Genomic DNA, 18,538 nt, shown 5'->3' on the forward strand with positions numbered 1-18,538 from the left:
TACAGACGTCAGGGATTGTTCTATGAGGATTATGGGTCCTAATGTGCCCCATGAAAACATTGTTCCTGGGCGAGAAACCATGAAAACCTGGGCGAGCCCATTGTTATAGATGGAGGGTGGTCATAATGTAATGGCTCTTCGGTGTAGTTCCATGCAAAAATTTATTTTTGTAACAATTTATTTATTTATTTTTTTAATTTAATAATAATTAAAATTTTTGTGTTGTAATGCATACAAGTGTTTATAAGATTTATTACTTTAAATGACAAAATCCAAAATTTGTACGAAATCTTTCAAATAATTCTTGAGAAATGAAAAGATTTCGATTTTCAAAGTTTTATTGCTAACAAACTATTCGATCGCGTTCTACCAAACTGAAGAGTTCATCAAGAAAAATAAAATAATTTTTGATGGCTAAACAACATTTGAAAAATTTCGTGTGAAAAAGAAAAACTTTTGACTGACTTAATTAGTGAAGGATATGCGAAGTACGTGGAAAATAAAATTATAGTTGAGTCCCGATTATTTAGGGAATTAGGTGGCAAGGAAATCGCGGATAACAATTAAAAATATCGCAAATAATTCAACAACAAAAAAAAGTAACACGACAAATAGTTTTAAGTGCATTTTTTTTAAACATACCACAGAAATCTTTCATCTACGTTTAAATCACTTAAACAACGAATGATAAACAAAAAAACAGTACATACTTGCTTCATGAAAGTGTTTTAACATAAAAGTGTTAACAGTGTGTGCTATTTTTTAAAGAAAAGTCAGTCATTCAATTTTGCTTCTTGGTTTGGAAGCACTATTTTTTAATTCAAAATTATGTACTTTCCTTAGCATAAGATTCTTTGCTTGTTTACGGATAATCCATTCACAGATAATCAGAGTTTTACTGTACATTAAAGAGCCAAAATTTGCGGCCTCTCGACATCGTTATTGACTTAACCATTTGGACCATAATATTCATATAGCGACTACCTTTCAATTTTGACTGAGGATGAAAAACGCCTATACCATTGAAAACAACGTACATTTCAAAAAATGTTGTGTTTGATTTTATTTTTTGAAATATCGTCTGCAGCATGTATATTTTTCTTAGAACAATTAAGGTTGCATTGTTAATACATAAAAATGCTATCTGTAGGCCAAAAATTAATCAGGTGATTCGAATTTTATCTTGCGTTTTGTACAAATCGGAAATTCTCTTACAATTACTTACGGTCATTTGTTGTAAATTTCTGCTACAAATACTACAAAATGATAAGAATAAAATAAAAAAAAATAACAATGAAATGAATCTATACGCATTACATTTGCAAAATGTGGGAACACCACCAACCGGCAACCGATAAAATGTCTATATTCACTATTTTATATCCTAAAACGAACATACAAAATGGTTCGCATTTGTAAAAAAGAAAAAGCACTGTTTTTGCATTTGTTCAATAATCGATTTTAGTCGTTTTTGAACGTTTTTCCAGTTTCAGAGTAATGATTCAAAAGACATGTTGGGTAACACTCGCACTGAGTTAGCGTGCCACTTATCGAATTCAGTTACAAACTACAATTATTCACGACATCGTATTACTGTTACAAATATGTATGTTTCTGCCGATATCGCGTTACAATTTAATAGGTTGCTTTCAGGCAGAAACATGATCAATGCATTTATTTAAGTAAAAGCAAAAAGAAATATATAACAAAACATATGCTTAATCACAGTTTGAAATTGATCGTCTCTTTTAGATTCGTAGAGATATTTTTTTTTCTTTGCAAAATATGGTTCAAAATACATTACAATCAATAACTAAAAACTAGTTTTTTTTTTTTTTTTTTTTTTTTTTTTTTTTTTTTTTTTNTTTTTTTTTTTTTTTTTTTTTTTAATCTAAAGTCATCCTTTTGTTACATGAAATATATCATTCTGTATAGAAAAATCAAGCTGCTAAATTAACACATGAATTTGATGCTTAAAAGCTGTATGAGCTCTTAAATTTTTTAAAAATTTTAACATGTAATAATTAAAAATGGCGTATACGTTTTTATATTTTCTTTAAAACATAGTCACGTGAATAACATTTTAATTTGTTACATTATTGTGTACTTTTTTTAATGTATTTAATTATAAAGAATTGCTCTGAGAGTAATCTTTAAGAATTATTAAATATCTTGTTTTCCGTTTCAAAACATAAGTATTAAAAATAAATATATATATATATTTTTTTAAAAATATTCTTAGGTAAATATTTTGCTTTTATGAATTAATTAATTTTGCTATAAGAAATGAACTTTAAATCTTAAATAGAAATATTAATACAGAAAATATAGAATTTGAATTTATTTTTTTAAAAGTTAGATAAGTAGATCCTATTAGAAACTAGCAAACTTTGATATTAATTTTGAAAAAGGAAATGCCATAATTATAAATAACTATAAATTGACATATAATTTTAAATAAGATGACATTTTCATTATTATTAATTATTTCAAGAAGATTAAATTTTCAGTTAAACTAGTAAATGGAAAAAACATGTTAAATGTGATTTTAATGCATGGATAGCAGTTTTAAAATTATTGAAATTGAGAAATTAAGTAACTGAAGAACTGATTGGATGAATATTTTAAGTGACATTATGTTGAAAACCTTTTTCCTCTCAGATAGTCCCTGTCCTAAGATAATAAAAATTGAGAAATTTATAAAACAGTTGAAGAGCTGAATGGATGAATGTTTTAAGTGACATTACATTGAAAACCATTTTCCTCTCAGATAGACCCTGTCCTAAGATAATAAATATTGGGAAATTTATAAAACAGTTGAAGAGCTGAATGGATGAATGTTTTAAGTGACATTACATTGAAAACCATTTTCCTCTCAGATAGACCCTGTCCTAAGATAATAAAAATTGAGAAATTTATAAAACAGTTAAAGAACTGAGTGGATGAATGTTTTAAGTGACATTTCATCGAAAGACATTTTCCTTAAAGACAGACCCAGTTGTAAGATAATAGTGTAAAAAAAAAATTGTTAACTGTCGGATTTCTACCTCTTAATTTGTTAGATGAATCGTGCAAATTATTGGGATTTCTATTATTTTCCACTTAATTAATGAGCAAAAAATTAAAAAGACAGACTTTTAAAATTATTTTACTACCTTTAATACTTTACAAAAATATATTGCTTATTATCTACTCATTCAAAAAGTAACATTTAATTAATCATAAAAATAATATAAGATTACACTAAGAATAATTGTGTGCTCTCAGCTAGGTCTTTGTTTCTCTAAAAGGCCACCAAAAAGCCAAAAGCATTATTTCAGAAGACATCGACATCATTTTAGCTTTTGTTTTAAAAAGCCAGAGGGCATTCTTTGGCTTCCAAATAATCCCTGCTCTTCTGATTGTGTCGGTTGAGGATTTGTAGTGGGGTTGCCGAGTTTACTTTTACTTCCCCCACAACCCCACTTTCAATCTTTTTTTTATCCTTGCTGCGAATATATATCCTTCATTTATATCGCCAAATTCTAGCCGTTTGAAGGTGCATGGAAACTATTATTATTCACAATGCTGCAACAGTATTATAATAACAACTCTTTCGTAACAATATGTTGATATTAGTGGTATAGGACACAGTCCAAGACATTATTGTTATATTATATGTATTTTTTTACTACTAAATCGTTAGTATAGATGAACGCAAAATAATTACAGCATTTAAGTTCATGTACATTGTCTAATAATTAAAGAAAAAAAATTAAGTTATTTCACAGCTATAAATTTAATTAGTAGTTTGCTACGGTAGTATATTTTTAAACAATATAAATTTCATTGATGGATTCCGAAACTAGAATATAATCGGTTGAATCCCCTCCTCCAAAAAAACGCCTTTTTAAGTTTTTTTATTTCTTGGAAACCCATTCAACCGACTTAGCTATTGAAAATTATTTTACAAATTACAGTGAAACCTTCAGGAAAGACCACCTCTATGTAGCGACCTCCTCTATTCATGAGCATTTTTGGAAAACACGGAATTTTTTCCATAGAATGAGCGTTGAAGAAAACCTTTAGGAGAGACCCCATCCTAACCTCTCCCAACAACTGGTCAAACCTTTGCACCAAATGATGAAAAGGTCAAATAAGAAAACATGAAAAAATATCAAAACATTGTTAACGAAAAAAATAAGTAGATTAAAGTGTATTCAAAATATTTGTGTCTTATTCAGAGAGCTCTTTTTGATGACCTCTGAAAGAGGTCTACAACCTCATGTAACAGTCAAAGTGCACTAAAAACGGCCTATTATTTTATTTTTAGATTGATTAAGTTGAATTACAATGATTAACCCCTTAATGCACAGTTTTTTTTTAAAAAAAAAGTGTCCAAAAAATCAATTTTTTTCTTTAATGTAAAAAAACACACTTTAGAACATTGTCTTTTCTTTTGGTGGGCAATTTTAATATACTGCTCTTTTGTTCCATGGAAAAAGGCTATATTCAGAGATGCCAACTGCTCCGGACATGCCAAAATAATTTAAAAAACGGTTAGTAACTACAAGGCAAATTTTGAAAATATTTGACTATTTTTGCTTGCTTTTTAAAAGGTATTACATGACATAAATACTATAAAGTGGTGAATTATATAAGCCTACGTAAGAAATAGTGGTGGATAAAGATCAACTAAATTGAACTTATTAAACCAAGAATCACAATTGATAAACTACCACTTTAAAATATATATTTGATGTCCGGAGCAAGTTGGCATCTCTGTATATTTTATTCTTGAATAAATAAGTGTTATAGTTTACAATCCTATGTAAATGATAAATATCAATAAAACGATTTTTTTTCCTTAGCTTTCACATTGTTATTTTCAATCCTCGATTATATTCGAGTGTGAAAAATTATAGCAGCATAAAATACAACGCCGCTCGAATTATCTCGAGTGTGCACAGTTAGGCCTGTTTAGTGCGCTCGAATTAACTCGAGCGCACAAGTTAAAGGGTTATGTTGAAAGTTAAATTAGAAAAAAAAAGTTATTTTAGAAAAAAGAACTAAACCATCTGAAACAAAACAAAACCTCTTCTAATTTCTTAAAACTAGCTAATTTTTGTGATATAAAATTAAATGCAAACTTAAACAAAAAACATAATTGTTTATTTTTTTAGAGTAGTTCTATTATTCATAATGGGTAAATTTATTTTTACTCTTAATTATATCAGTAGGGATCATTTTTATGGACGCTAAATTTTATTCATCGACCCCGGCTTTCATAACTACAACACAAATGGCATTTCTGCACCAAGGAAATAACACTCACTAAAAATAAAAAGTTTTGCCAAAAATCATTTACTTTCGATAACATTTTGAAGTCAAGGGTGTAACCCCTAAGAACGACCAACCTCCATTAACGACCATTTGCTATGGAACAGAAATTTCACTGTATTACTATTAAAAATTATATTATTAAAAAAAGTTTTTATCTGAAATGCAATACAATAGATATTGCTTATTTATCAATACAAAATGTTTTCAATGAGTGATAATTTATATAATTAAAAAATGTGTACAAATTATTTTCTGCCTGAAAATATTTTTGGTTCAATAGTTTCATAGATGGGGACAAAAAATCTTTGATTCGTGCAGTTGGTTCTAGAAATATGTATAAAAATACTAAAAGTAACTAAGAGAATCAAACTTTTCTCTGCTGTTTTAATTACTATTTGGACTAAATTTTCCAAATTTGGATATTTAAGATCAAATATCCATCGAAACAAAAAGGATGGTTTTCAAAGACAAAATATTTTTGTGTGCGATTTCGTGATTAATTCTTTAGTAGTACTAATTAATTATCCTATTTAAAACGTGTCTTTCACATTGAGCTAATCCATTGTCCTTTGAGCTAGAAAAATCCGATCATTGAATAAAAAGTTCTCTAGGCAGATTTTTCTTCATCACTGACTGTAACTATCTAAGTGACAAAATACTTTTTTTTCTTTTTGCAACATTTCACTTTAAGAAGAAGTTATAATAATAAGGAGAAAGCAATTAAAAAAAGAAATGAAAAATTATCCACAAGTAAATGAAATAGCATAGTCATAATCATCCAATATGTGGTGTGTGAAACATCAGTAATATTCAACTAATAATTTGATTCTATCCTTTATCAGTCCCTCCGTAAATGGAATATGAGCACTTTCAATTATGATACTTGTTTTCCCTAGGACAAAATCTAGTAAATTTGTGCCTTAAAATCATTATAAAACCTGAGCTGCTATTAAAGAATAGTTTTTAATTAAAAAAAATTACCCAGAAAAATTTTAGGCGTAGTTAAGAGATGACAAGCAACTTCAGGGACTTGGCTATCTTGGTTTTTTATACGTAAAAGATAATTCTCATTCACCCTAAGATAGATTTCGAATGATAGCAAGCAAATTCCACTTTTCTTTATTGTAAGTATTTGTTTGGTTCTTTATATTTTTGGCTTAGCCCACCGAACAGTGTAGGGTTCAGAAAACTGGCTTTGCATCAGGAAAGTTTTGGGTTTGAATCCCGGGCAAGGTATGGATGTTGTTTCATTCTCGGTACTATCTGTCCTTACTGTGGGAGCAACGTTGGCCCACCTAATATGGTGCCCCCTCAAAAAGAGTGACCAACAAATCTGCCCTGTAAATGCCTGAATTGACGAAATATTAACACAGGTGGGCATTGGAAAAAGAAAATAGAATAAAAATAAAAAAATAAAAAAAAATACATAAAAAAATTTGGTTTCTCATACGATGCAGATAAAATAAATTAATTGTCCCATATATTTTAAGAATGAACTGAGTCTATGGTTAAACCTGCTTATTACAGTACCTAATTAAATAATTATTTTCGTCTCTTAAATAAATTTTTGAACATAGTTGCATAGTATAAACCTAGTTGTATGTGCGTTATAGCCCCATCAGGTCTTCACCAAAAATTAACTTACCTTTTTTTACCAATATTTTGTGAACTATTGAGACTCACTCCAAAATTAATAATAATAATAAGCTGAACGTGGAAAAAAATTATAAAAATTTAATTAAAGATGCCACCATAACACATTTAGCGCAAATATATTTTCCTGTGTTATAGAAAAGAACACAATTATTGGGAAACACATACATTATTGGGAAAAAGTCTACCCTTACCGTACCTTTTGCTAATTCTTAATATTTTTCTTAATATTAATTAAGGTGAATATAGGATTTTTACATATCTAACTCTTTTAGGTTGTTTTTCGGAGGTATTGTTGTCGCGTGAAATGCTTTTTTGTGAATAGTATGTAATTTTCATAACTTCTGTGATTTTTCAACAGTTACTCATGAGTATTAGGTCAAGTTCAATCCTTCTTTAGCCAGCTTCCTCTATGTTTATTCTGAAAATGGTGCATAATGTTAATGTATAGAAAAGCCACAGTTTTATGAAAATGATGTGGTCTAATTTTTTAATATTAAAACTTACTCAAATGCTGCATTATCAGGTCTCATAAAAATGTGCAAAAAATAAGAACAAGGCATTGATTTTGGTAATTTTAATCTAAGTGAGAAATTGTCGCCAAATTGGTAACTTTTAAAAGAGTAATTTCTTTAAATATTTCCGTTATTTGTCCGTTCCAAACCCCAAACAATTCTTTTCGACAAAATGGCATTCATAGTTTAAAATTATCACTTGCTTTTAGTGTTAAGTACGTAAACTATGGCTTTTTTATTTTCCTCTGCGCAAGACCTTCGAAAAGCCATGTGAAACATGTCATTTCGAATGATATAATGTTGCGATTTTTCGCCAAAATCAGCTACCCACAATATGACGGGACTTCAAGGGTAACAAAGCGTTGATCCCAAATCCCACAGCTAAGCCCCAACATCCACAACCTGGGAGATTTTTCGTCCTCTAAGAATAGCAAAAAGATCAGGGATGAATTAAACATCGCTTTGGAAAGGGCTCTTAAAATCGCGTATATTTGGATAACCAGTCCCCCCCCCCCTTTCCGAGTATTTAAAATATTCTCTTTAAAAAAAAAATGCTATTTTTATACGTGAGTTCATTTTCAATAAATTAAACTCGCATTTTAGAAAAATATTAAGCCACAAGTTTGACATTTTTTAAAAGCATGTGTAATTAAATTTTTAAACTACGCAATTAAAAATTTATCGAAGATTTATTATTATTTAAAAATTTATTTATCATCAGATTGATATTAATACATAAACGCAGACAGAAACTATATATTCAAAATGCGGCTTGCTTTAGTATATATGTTTTATGAAATTTAGTTTCATCACAATGGATTACTCTCGACATTGTGTGGCTCAAATTTAAAGTTAATGTTAAACAAATGATCTCAATAAAAAATATACGAATTGAAAATAACCATCGACATGTTTCAAGTTCCTCAAATATAGCACGCATTTTCAAGACTCGCCTTGTATAAAATTGCGATGGCATGTCTTCGGATCATTCTCAGGGATGCTTTCCAAACCGTCGCTAATAGCTCGTTGTGCAGTTCTAGTGCGACGTACCTACCTACGTATCCAAGACTTGCCAGACGTGAATGAGAAGAAACAAAAGTGTTTTGAAATATAAAATATTAAGTAGTCAACGAAAAATGGTAAAATAAAGATGAGAAACAAAACTTGAAAAACCACAGTAGCCGAGAGATTAAAAATATGAGAAGCAGAACAAGAATAACCACAGTGGCCGAGAAGGGTAAATCAGGGTAAAATGTATTTCCATACGCTACGGCGAAATGGTGTCGTTAATAAAGGAATCAGCATTCATGTGAATAAGTTATACTGTTCTTGATAGGTTATTCTTGATTCTAAACTTTAAGTAAATGGTTGAGAATCAAGAACAGCAACAGCGATGCATTGCAATATTATTCAAAATAAATGTTTTTGAAAAAGTAAGAGTTTTTTTCAATTAGTATTTCAGATGCATTCTAATAAATAAAATTATAAACAATATCGAAGAACATGATTCCGATTCAAACAGGAAAATTCTGTCTTTAGTATTTCCAATTAATTTTATAATTTTTGCTACACTATCGGTAACTTACAATCTCTAAGCTACGTCTGCAGTTATAAAAAGTTTAATAATGATTAAAATTTAAAATATGCTTATAGTTTCATAACTTTCATTTTGAATGCAATAAGATAAGAAATAAAGTAGATTAGAATATATTACTAAATTAATTCATTCTTCCATTACGTTGTTATGTTTGTGTACAGAATGCTAATATGCAATGCATTTTACAAACTAAAGGTTATTTATTTCAGATTTTATTTTTAAATATGCTCATGACTCATTTGTACACATAATCTGAACATCAAATGTATTTTACTAAAAAGTGAAATTTAATGCAAAATACCGTTTTAATTAAATAATTGTTATCTTGTTGTCCTTAAAATATTATTTACAAACAAATGACATTTAATGTTGACTTTTACTTATAACTATATCATCGCTGTCAAGTATTCACATCAAAAATTCTTTATACAAAACCAGTTCATTAAATATGTTTCAAAAACAAACGATATTTAATACCAATTTTTATTATTTATTATATTATTAATTATATTATTTTTATCAAGTTGTCACACGAGACATCACGTATGCAAAATATGAATATAAATTGTATAGTTTAATAACAAAGAACATTTAATGCCGCCATTAATTGTGAATTATATCATTGTTAGCAAGTTTTTTCTTGAAACATTGTGTATGCAAAACCTGGATATCAAATGCGTTTTACACACTAATGACATTTAATACTTTATTCTTAACTATATCATTGTTATCAAGTAATCACATGAAAAATGCATTCAAAATCTGGATATCAAATATATTTCACAAACAAATAACATTTAATATCAATTTTCATTCTTCATGTTATCAAGTTGTTATCAAGTTGTTATCAAGTTATCAAGTTATCATTGTTATCAAGTTGTCACATGAAACACTATTTATACAATATCCGTGCATTAAATGTGTGTTAAAAAATGATATTTAATGTCTCCTTTTTGTTTTTAATTGTATCATTGCCAATAAGTTTTCCATTAAACATTAAGTATGCAAAACCTGGATATGAAATGCATTTTACAAAAAAAATGACCTTTAATGCATCCTTTTATTCTTAATTATATCATTGTTATCAAGTAGTCACATGAAACATGCATACAAAATCTGAATATCAAATATATTTTACAAACAAACGACATTTAATGCCAATTTTCATTCTTAATTACATCATTGTTATCAAGTTGTCACATGAACCATGTATACAAACCTGGAACATGAACCTGGAATACAAATGTAACACAAACAATCGACTGCATCAGTTACAGTTTCTCTTTCATGTCCTGTCACTGCAAAATAGCGAAGTTAAATATTAAAATAAGAAAAATGATAATAAATAAAAAAAGTGAATTCTGTTTGACGGAAGGTCGCGTGCTTCGAACACTTATGCCAATGTTTGGGGTGACCACACCGCGGAGAAATGCGCCCAATGAGATTTGTCTTTCTCCACCTGAAAGGACGTTGTTATTGCTCGCATGCTTGAAAATCGTTTATGTCGCGAAAACAAAGACACAGACCACGCCTATCAAGTTTAACATATCATTAGACTATCTTCTAATAAACTGTCCTTAACCAAAAAAACTCATTCACTGGGATTGCGAAACTGCAATCACTCATGACGCACGCTATGTTTAGTATTATTTAATCCAGGATAACGTCATCTAGATCTTCTTGACCTTCAACAATAAAAGATTTGGTAATATTCTCCCATCCCCTCTCCTATTCATTTATTTTATCGTTGAACTGTCTAGATTTTTGTTTTGTTGTATTTCAGACACTTTCTTTTTTCTGACATTACGAAATTTGTGAAAACGCTGTTAGTTCATGTGATGTTGGTTGAGCTGCATCATTTCTTGAAAAGTTTATTGGTGTTGCAGTTGATGGAATTAAAAGGAACATAGGACGGTTCAAACCAAAAAGTGAAATTTTTGTTCAATTATTTCGAAATTTTTAACTGAATTTCGGTGGCATCATTAGAAGTCTGTGTACAGAATTTAGAGAAGAAAAAAATAATTGGTTTTAAAGTTGTAGCTAAAATTATATTTTTTAATTGTTAAAATTGAAATGTTCCTTACGAAGGAGTTTTAATTTTATAAATTTCTGTATTGTTTCTGTATTTAGTATTAGTAACCATATAAACTAACTACGTACTTCTGGATTAAATTTTAATTTTTTTCACAGAAAAATTACTTGTTAATTTTTAAAATTACCTGTAAAAATTAGAGTTTTAATTACATTGATTTAAATATTTAGAAATTAAATCGAGATATTGAGTTAATCAAATATACTTAAAATTAAATAAAATATATAAAAAAAAAATATCAAAATAAAGTTTTATTACAAAAAAGAAATTGAAAAGTTGCAGCTGAAAAAAGATTTTTTTAATGTTGATATTGAAAAAATTTTCTCGAAAAGGAGTTTTAATTTTTTTTTCTTAAATTTTTACCCAAAATTTTAAGTATTATTGATATATTAAGTAGTATTGGTAAGTAGTATTGATATCCATGTAAACTAATTACGCACTTTTCTAAGTAATATTTAAATTTTTTCTTCTCGAAACACTTCCTGAAATAATACGCTTTAAATATATTTATTCAACTAATCAAGATATTGAATCAATCAAACACACTTAATTAAACAAGACACATCAAAGAGTTTCTAAATAAAGTTTTATTACAGTTAAAAGGCAATCAATGAGCAAGAAACAAATTTTTTGAAGTTCCATTATTAAAAAAAAAGCAATTCTTTCAACAAGAACTACATGTAGATGCATGGATGTTTATTAATAGAAACTATTATAATTCTTTAACCGAGGCGCAGATTTGAAAACAGTTTATTTAATATTCTTAAGAAACATGTGAATTTTTATATATATATATATATAATATATATATATCTCAAAAGTCATTAAATTTTCTTGACCAAATAAGCAATATTATTGCAGGTAATATGTTCATTAGATGTGAAAAATAAGTGCATTTTTTTTGAAAAGGAGCTATTAGTTTGTTTACATCAATTATTATGATATATTAGTTAATCATAATAAAATATAATAACTTTAATATAATAATATAATAAATTTTATTAAAATATAATAAAATATTTTAACGTCTGTAATGAAAATGACATTTTAAGTATTTTTCGTATTAACACTCTACTAAAAATCCATTCCTATTCAAGCTAATACACGAATAAGAATTTCGTTCATTTAAAAAAAATACTTGATAAAAAATTTTTATTAATATCCAGATTAATATTTTATAAGGTTTTCCTTTCATAAGGTAATAATTATATTTTAATCATTGTAAATAAATAAATACAGCTCTACGATAAATAATAAGGAATAATAATAAGGATAATACGATAAATAATTTCTATCACTAAATATTTTTACATTTTTTCCCGATACTTTTTTGAGTCCTTGTATCTCTAGAGTGCAAAAACATTTCGTTTAAAAAACAAGCAACCTTTTTGTAATATATTTGAACTAATTCTTTCAAGCAATTGTTATTTTGTCTATTTTGCAAGATAACTACAGTTTTATACTTAAAAATGTATTTAGTTTACCTCAATACCAAAAATGTAGGCAATTATGCATCAAAATTTTGCAGAATGTAGAAAATTTTGTTGAACTATCAAAATACCATTCTTATTAACAAGCTTGAAAGACAAACATGACAAAATAAACATTAGGCTGTCACGCCAATCATATTATTATTATTATTATTATTATTATTGCTATTGTAATACAATCACGCACTTTTTTTTCTGTAAATAAAGTTCAGGTGAAACAAGCTGCTTAATTTTAAAATTTCACACGCAAAATATACGTTATTTATTGTTAATAAAAGTAAATTTCCTTTTCCTTTACTATGAAGAAAAACTTTATTATCACTTTACCTTTTAGATCACGTGATTCTTTCTAATGCTCCAGCGATCATTCAATGAGGCTACAATGTAACAAAATTTGATGTATTGTTGTCATCATTTTTGATGCTGAGGTAAACTAGATACATTTTTAAGTACAGAACCTAAGTTTTCGTGCAAAAATGTGCATATAGTCAACATTGTAAAGATTGTTTGAAAGAGTTAATGCGATTTTAATACTAAAAATGTGATTGTTTTTTAAACAAAATTTTTTTTCTTTAGTAATAAGGGCATAAATTGATCCTGAAGCGTATAAAAATATGCGATTTCGTCAAATAAACAAAAAAAAAACGAATAAATAAATAAATGAAACTGTAACATTGAAAAAAAAGTTTATAAAAAATGTAACTACTTACACTATAAAAAATTTTAGATTATCTCATCACCGAAAAGGGTGACTATATACACCAAAATTTGTTGCAATGTTTATGAAAACTGAATTTAAAGAACGTTTTTTTCTTTTTTTTTTTTTTTTTTTTTTTTCTATATGTGTGTAAACTTTTTACATAATTATACAAAATGGGAAAAAACAAATTTAATACAGAATCTTAGCTTTGTTTATTTGTTATTTTATTCCTGTCCTTAATTTGTTAAAATTAATGGAAAAATGAACAACAAACTCCTTTATCATTAAATTGCCGTATCAATTGTTGTGAATCAGTAAAAATTCAGAAAGTATGTATCTTAAAAGAGATGAAACTTTGCATCTAACTTATATTGCATGATTTGAGGTATAAAAAAAAGGGGAAATTTGAATTTTCTTCTTTATAAAACCCTGAACAACTTTGAGAAATTTCATCACAAATATATAGTGCCCTCAAAATATAACGCTTTTACGCGATATCATAAATCCAACAACACAAATAAATATCCACTCAAAAAAATGGAATCCGCAAACACCTGTTCAGCATTTTGCATACAGTCATCGTTTCTGGATAAGGGAACCAATGTCGAATGTTGGTGTTTCATTGTTATGCCAAACGATTTAAATTTGCACATTCCCCTCCACCCACCTTTTTCCTGTACTACTACTTCTACCCCCGCACGCACTGTAGTAATCCTAGTTTAGAAGAAAGTAAAGGGAATGGTGGTTGAGGGGTAGAGTAGGAATACTGAATATGTTTATCAAAACAGAAAAGAAAAAAAAGAACTTTCCATACTTGACGTAAAGAAAGAAAGTGGTTTAGAAAAAAAAAACAGAAAAGAAAATGCTTCGGAGTGAGGGGGGGGGGGCTTTTTAAAATGTATGAACATTTTATCGAATGGCCTTTTTTGAAGAAAGGGGGGTTAAAATGAGAGAGTAAATTTATATTCACGAGATGGTTTTCACTCCCTGTTTTGTAAATGAGGGCCAGGGCGAGTTGAAAAATCTCTCATAGCCGGGCATTCAGAAGGGAGGGCAGGGGGGGGGGTAATTCATTCATCTCGAAGTTGCTTAACAAGAGTGTGGGGCAGCGAATCATCCATATTAAGTTGATAATTATCCAAAGGCAGCAACGGAGAAAAGAGAAGAAGCGATGGTAAGGAGGTCTCCCCATTTCGAATGCAGATGCACCAACTTACTTTCCATATAATTACAAATGAATGCAAGAAAAGCGAAGCGCCCCGCCAACCGACGAGGCAAACGGCCTCGCCCTGCCGTCTGCGGAGGATGGGGCTGCCGAATGGATCCTCTCTACCCTCTGCAACCTCCCAATGCCCGGGCATCGGGAATATGCCGTTCATCTCCCCTCATTCATCGGCCAACTGATTTCTGCCATTTCGTCGGTCAACTGTCGCGGAAAGTTCTTTCATTTTTATGACTTGTTTAGGTAGGTTAGATAGTTCTGATTTGTTTTTGCAACATTCGATAGTATTTTTTTATTTTTATTAAGGCTACAGTGGACGTTCAAAAAAAATTTTTTTAGTTTTTATGCTACACTAAAACTTTTTTTATAACTTATGTATTCTATCAAGATATGCCCTTGCAAAAATTTTTGTAAAAAATATTTGGACCATTTTTGAGAAATTTAAAATTTTTTAAAAAAAATTTCATCAATTTTAAAATGCTCCCAGCGGCTTAAATTAAAATTTTTATTTTTTTTTTTTTAATATTCTTTCTTTAGAGATAAATGCTAAAAGCTTTATGCATTATATAAGAATTTTCCTAAATTTATTTTAAATTTATGACCAAAAAACAAATTTTATGTAGATTTTTGTTTCAAAATAAAGGTCGTTAGGTACATGAAACCCGATAACTCTTTTATTACTTGTTATAAAACAGAAAAAAATGCATAAACTTAATCTAATATACATATAAATAACTAGAAAAAAATTTCATCTCAATAGGATGAAAACAAAGTCGACTGGAACATTTTGAATACGTGAAACATAACAAAATTTCAATTTTGAGAAAAACAGCTTTTTGTGTAAGAAAAGGGGCGTGGCTTCATAATGTGAAAACGAAACTACCCTATAACTTCTCAAAAAATGACGAAATTAAAAAAAAAAAAATTCAGTTGAAAAAGCAATGAAACAAGTGTCTAAATATGTCCACAAAAAAAACCCGAAATTTTTATCAATTTTTGGCAATATAAAGGTCCACTGTAGCCTTAAGTCGTTGTCATTTGCATGTTTCGAACTTAGATGAGAGCACGTTCGTAAATGGTGTGTTTTATGTGGTTTAAGCATTGTTTGGTTTTCGAGTATTTTTAGATTTGTTGGTTTAGTTTAAATCAGATTTGTTTGTTTAGGTTAAATAGATCTTATTTGTTTTGGAAGCATTTGATGATTTTTACTAGGTTATAATTTAAGTGTTTTGACTTCGGTATGATTACACGTTCGTAAATAATTCATTTTATAAGGTTATAGCATGTCTTGTTTTTCAACAGATTTGCAGATACTGCTTAGTTTAAACAGATCTTATTTGTTTAGGGCACATTTGATGTTTTTTTTTTTTTTTTTATGGGACTATTACAAATTAAATGTTTTGAGCGAGCTCGGTATGATTACACGTTCGTAAAAATAAAGAATCCATTTTATATGGTTAAAGCATGACGTGTTTTTCAACAGATTTGTAGATATGTACTATTTAGGTTAAATAGATCTTATTTGTTTTGGGAATATTTGATGTTTTTATTTTATTAGATCGGTACAACACGTTCATGAAGGATTAATTTTATATCGTTGAAACATTGTATGGTCTCGAGTATTTTCAAATTCGCAGATATTTTTTAAATTAATTAAATGAATCTCATTTATAACAAAACATTCGATACGTTTTTTTTGGGGGGGGGCATTGCACTTGGAATGTTTTAGATGTTACGTGTCTGTAAATGATTCATTTAATATAGTTTAAACATTATGTGGCTGTTGAGTTTTTACAGTTCTCTTTCTATTATAAGCAAATAATTTTGTTAAAAAATATGCTCTTTTCATAGTATTTGAATAAAAACATTATAAGCATTCCGGAAAATTAGTTTCAGGGTATAAGAAATTCTCTGTTTTTTTTTTTTTTTTATTTATTTATTTTTTTTTTAAATATTTGTAGTGAGTGTTATGTGTTTAACGCTTTTTTGCACCGCATGGTTAAATTCATTCTTCGTTTCAGCAAAAAAAAAATTTTTTCACTACATAATTAAATGAGTTTTGGTAGAAAACAGAGATAAAACAATAGATAATATGTATATTAAATATACTGAAATCGCTTCAATAAGAAAATTACAAATGTTCTAATTTAAATTTAGTTATCCAAATTTTAAATCTATAATAAGGCTTCAATCTAAAACGTATCATGAGTTTCATGCATACTTATTGAGTTAAATAAAGTTATCAATTACATTACAAGATTTAATAGGAAATACCAGATAACAGTTTGTAATTTTTCAAAACAGAAAGCAATTATGTCAATTTTATAAAGAAAGCTTCTTGAAAAATAGTAGTTTAAGGTATCATTTAAAATAAATCGTACATTAATAGTTTAATGTATAAAATTACAGTTTTTAGTAAAAAATAAAAGTGCAAATATCAATTTTTTTTTAAATTTTTAAAATATTTTATTTTAATAATTTTTCTTCTTCTCTTTTCATTAATCTTTATTATTTTCCATTATTTCATGAGTTCTATATACTTACAGCTTATGCGCAATAAATAAAACTTAGTAATTTTCATTTTCTTCGTTTTTCTCTTTTTTCTTTTTATCCTTTTTGTCTTTGTTGTGCTCTATTTATCTTATATTATCATAACAAAATATTTATTCAAAAATACTTATCGTTTTACAATAAATAATGTTAAATAATATAAAAGCCCGAGTAATTAATTTTAGAATAAAATTCTAAATTTTAAAATTATTATATTAATTTATAGAAATATGCATTTTCTGATACAATCCTCACAAAAAATGTCTTATGTCAGAACTCAGGACTGATAATTACCAGAAAAGAGAAAACACTGGTAGCAAAAGCATTTCATTTTTAGCTCGCTTTTGAGAGCAGTAAAACTGTAATAGCCAAGGATTAGAAACAGTTATAAAATAACATACAAAATGCTTTTCATCTCAAAAGATTTTACTCCTCTCGAAAAATAAGATCAAAATAGCATGGTTTTACTTCCAATTTTTACTCTTTTGCCGAGCAATTCTCAGTACTTTAACGAACAACCAGAATCGTCTATGTTATTCAAGGAAATGTTGTTCAAAGAATATTTTACTATTTAAAATAAATTTTAAGAAATATATTTTTAGAATACGATTACTCACAAAGAAAATAATACGGTCAAAACTTCTAAAATGTTCCGTGTTTCTCTATAAAATCAGCGAAATAAATAAATAAAATTAAAAAAATAAATAAAAAATCGGTAGTTTTTACCGAAGCGCTTTGGTAATGATTTTGGTAAAATTAACAGTAAAATAGAGTTTTATAATATATAATAAAATTTGGTAAATTTATCATGATAACTATGAGCATGGCGTAAGAAACATTTATTCGGTTAAATTTGCTTTTTAGTTTTGCAAATGTGTAGTAATGAGAAATATAATTTTGAAAACCAGAATTTTCGATACAGCGTTGTCATTATGAATGGAAAAATTGGCAAATGAATGGTTTAAATACCGTATATTTTGTTTTTATTTACCGATTATTTTTTTTTTACCAGAAATATCATTAACATACAGTACGGTAATTTTTTCCGGAATTTTTTTTTCTTGGGCAAATTCTGAGATCTTATAACTAGACGAAACTTCACAAAAATGCGTCAAAATTTTAAAATCCTAATATTTTCATTTATGATGATTTATTATTCAATTAAATACCTTAATTATCACAATCATAGTCGGAGTTTGGTTGCACTGAGAAATCACGTGCTTATTTTAATATTTATGAAAAATGCCATAAATGTATTTCTATCATGTCTAGACGAAGAAATCTTACAAACAAAGACCTAGTTGAAGGGTTAACAATTATTTCCTTCATTATTACCATTTCGGTTATAAATTTCGTACGTTTATTAATACAGAAAGAGGAAGACTTAGGATGCTTAC

At 28.0% G+C, this 18,538-nt stretch overlaps 1 protein-coding gene across 6 annotated transcripts in view; it reads left to right on the forward strand.

The window, feature by feature from the left end:
* The window catches only part of LOC107447961 (silk gland factor 3), a 463,042-nt gene that overhangs the window by 357,589 nt on the left and 86,915 nt on the right, over positions 1–18,538 (forward strand). The window lies entirely within an intron of this gene.

The sequence above is a fragment of the Parasteatoda tepidariorum genome, chromosome 1 (assembly GCF_043381705.1).
Source record: "Parasteatoda tepidariorum isolate YZ-2023 chromosome 1, CAS_Ptep_4.0, whole genome shotgun sequence".
Lineage (NCBI taxonomy): Eukaryota > Metazoa > Arthropoda > Arachnida > Araneae > Theridiidae > Parasteatoda > Parasteatoda tepidariorum.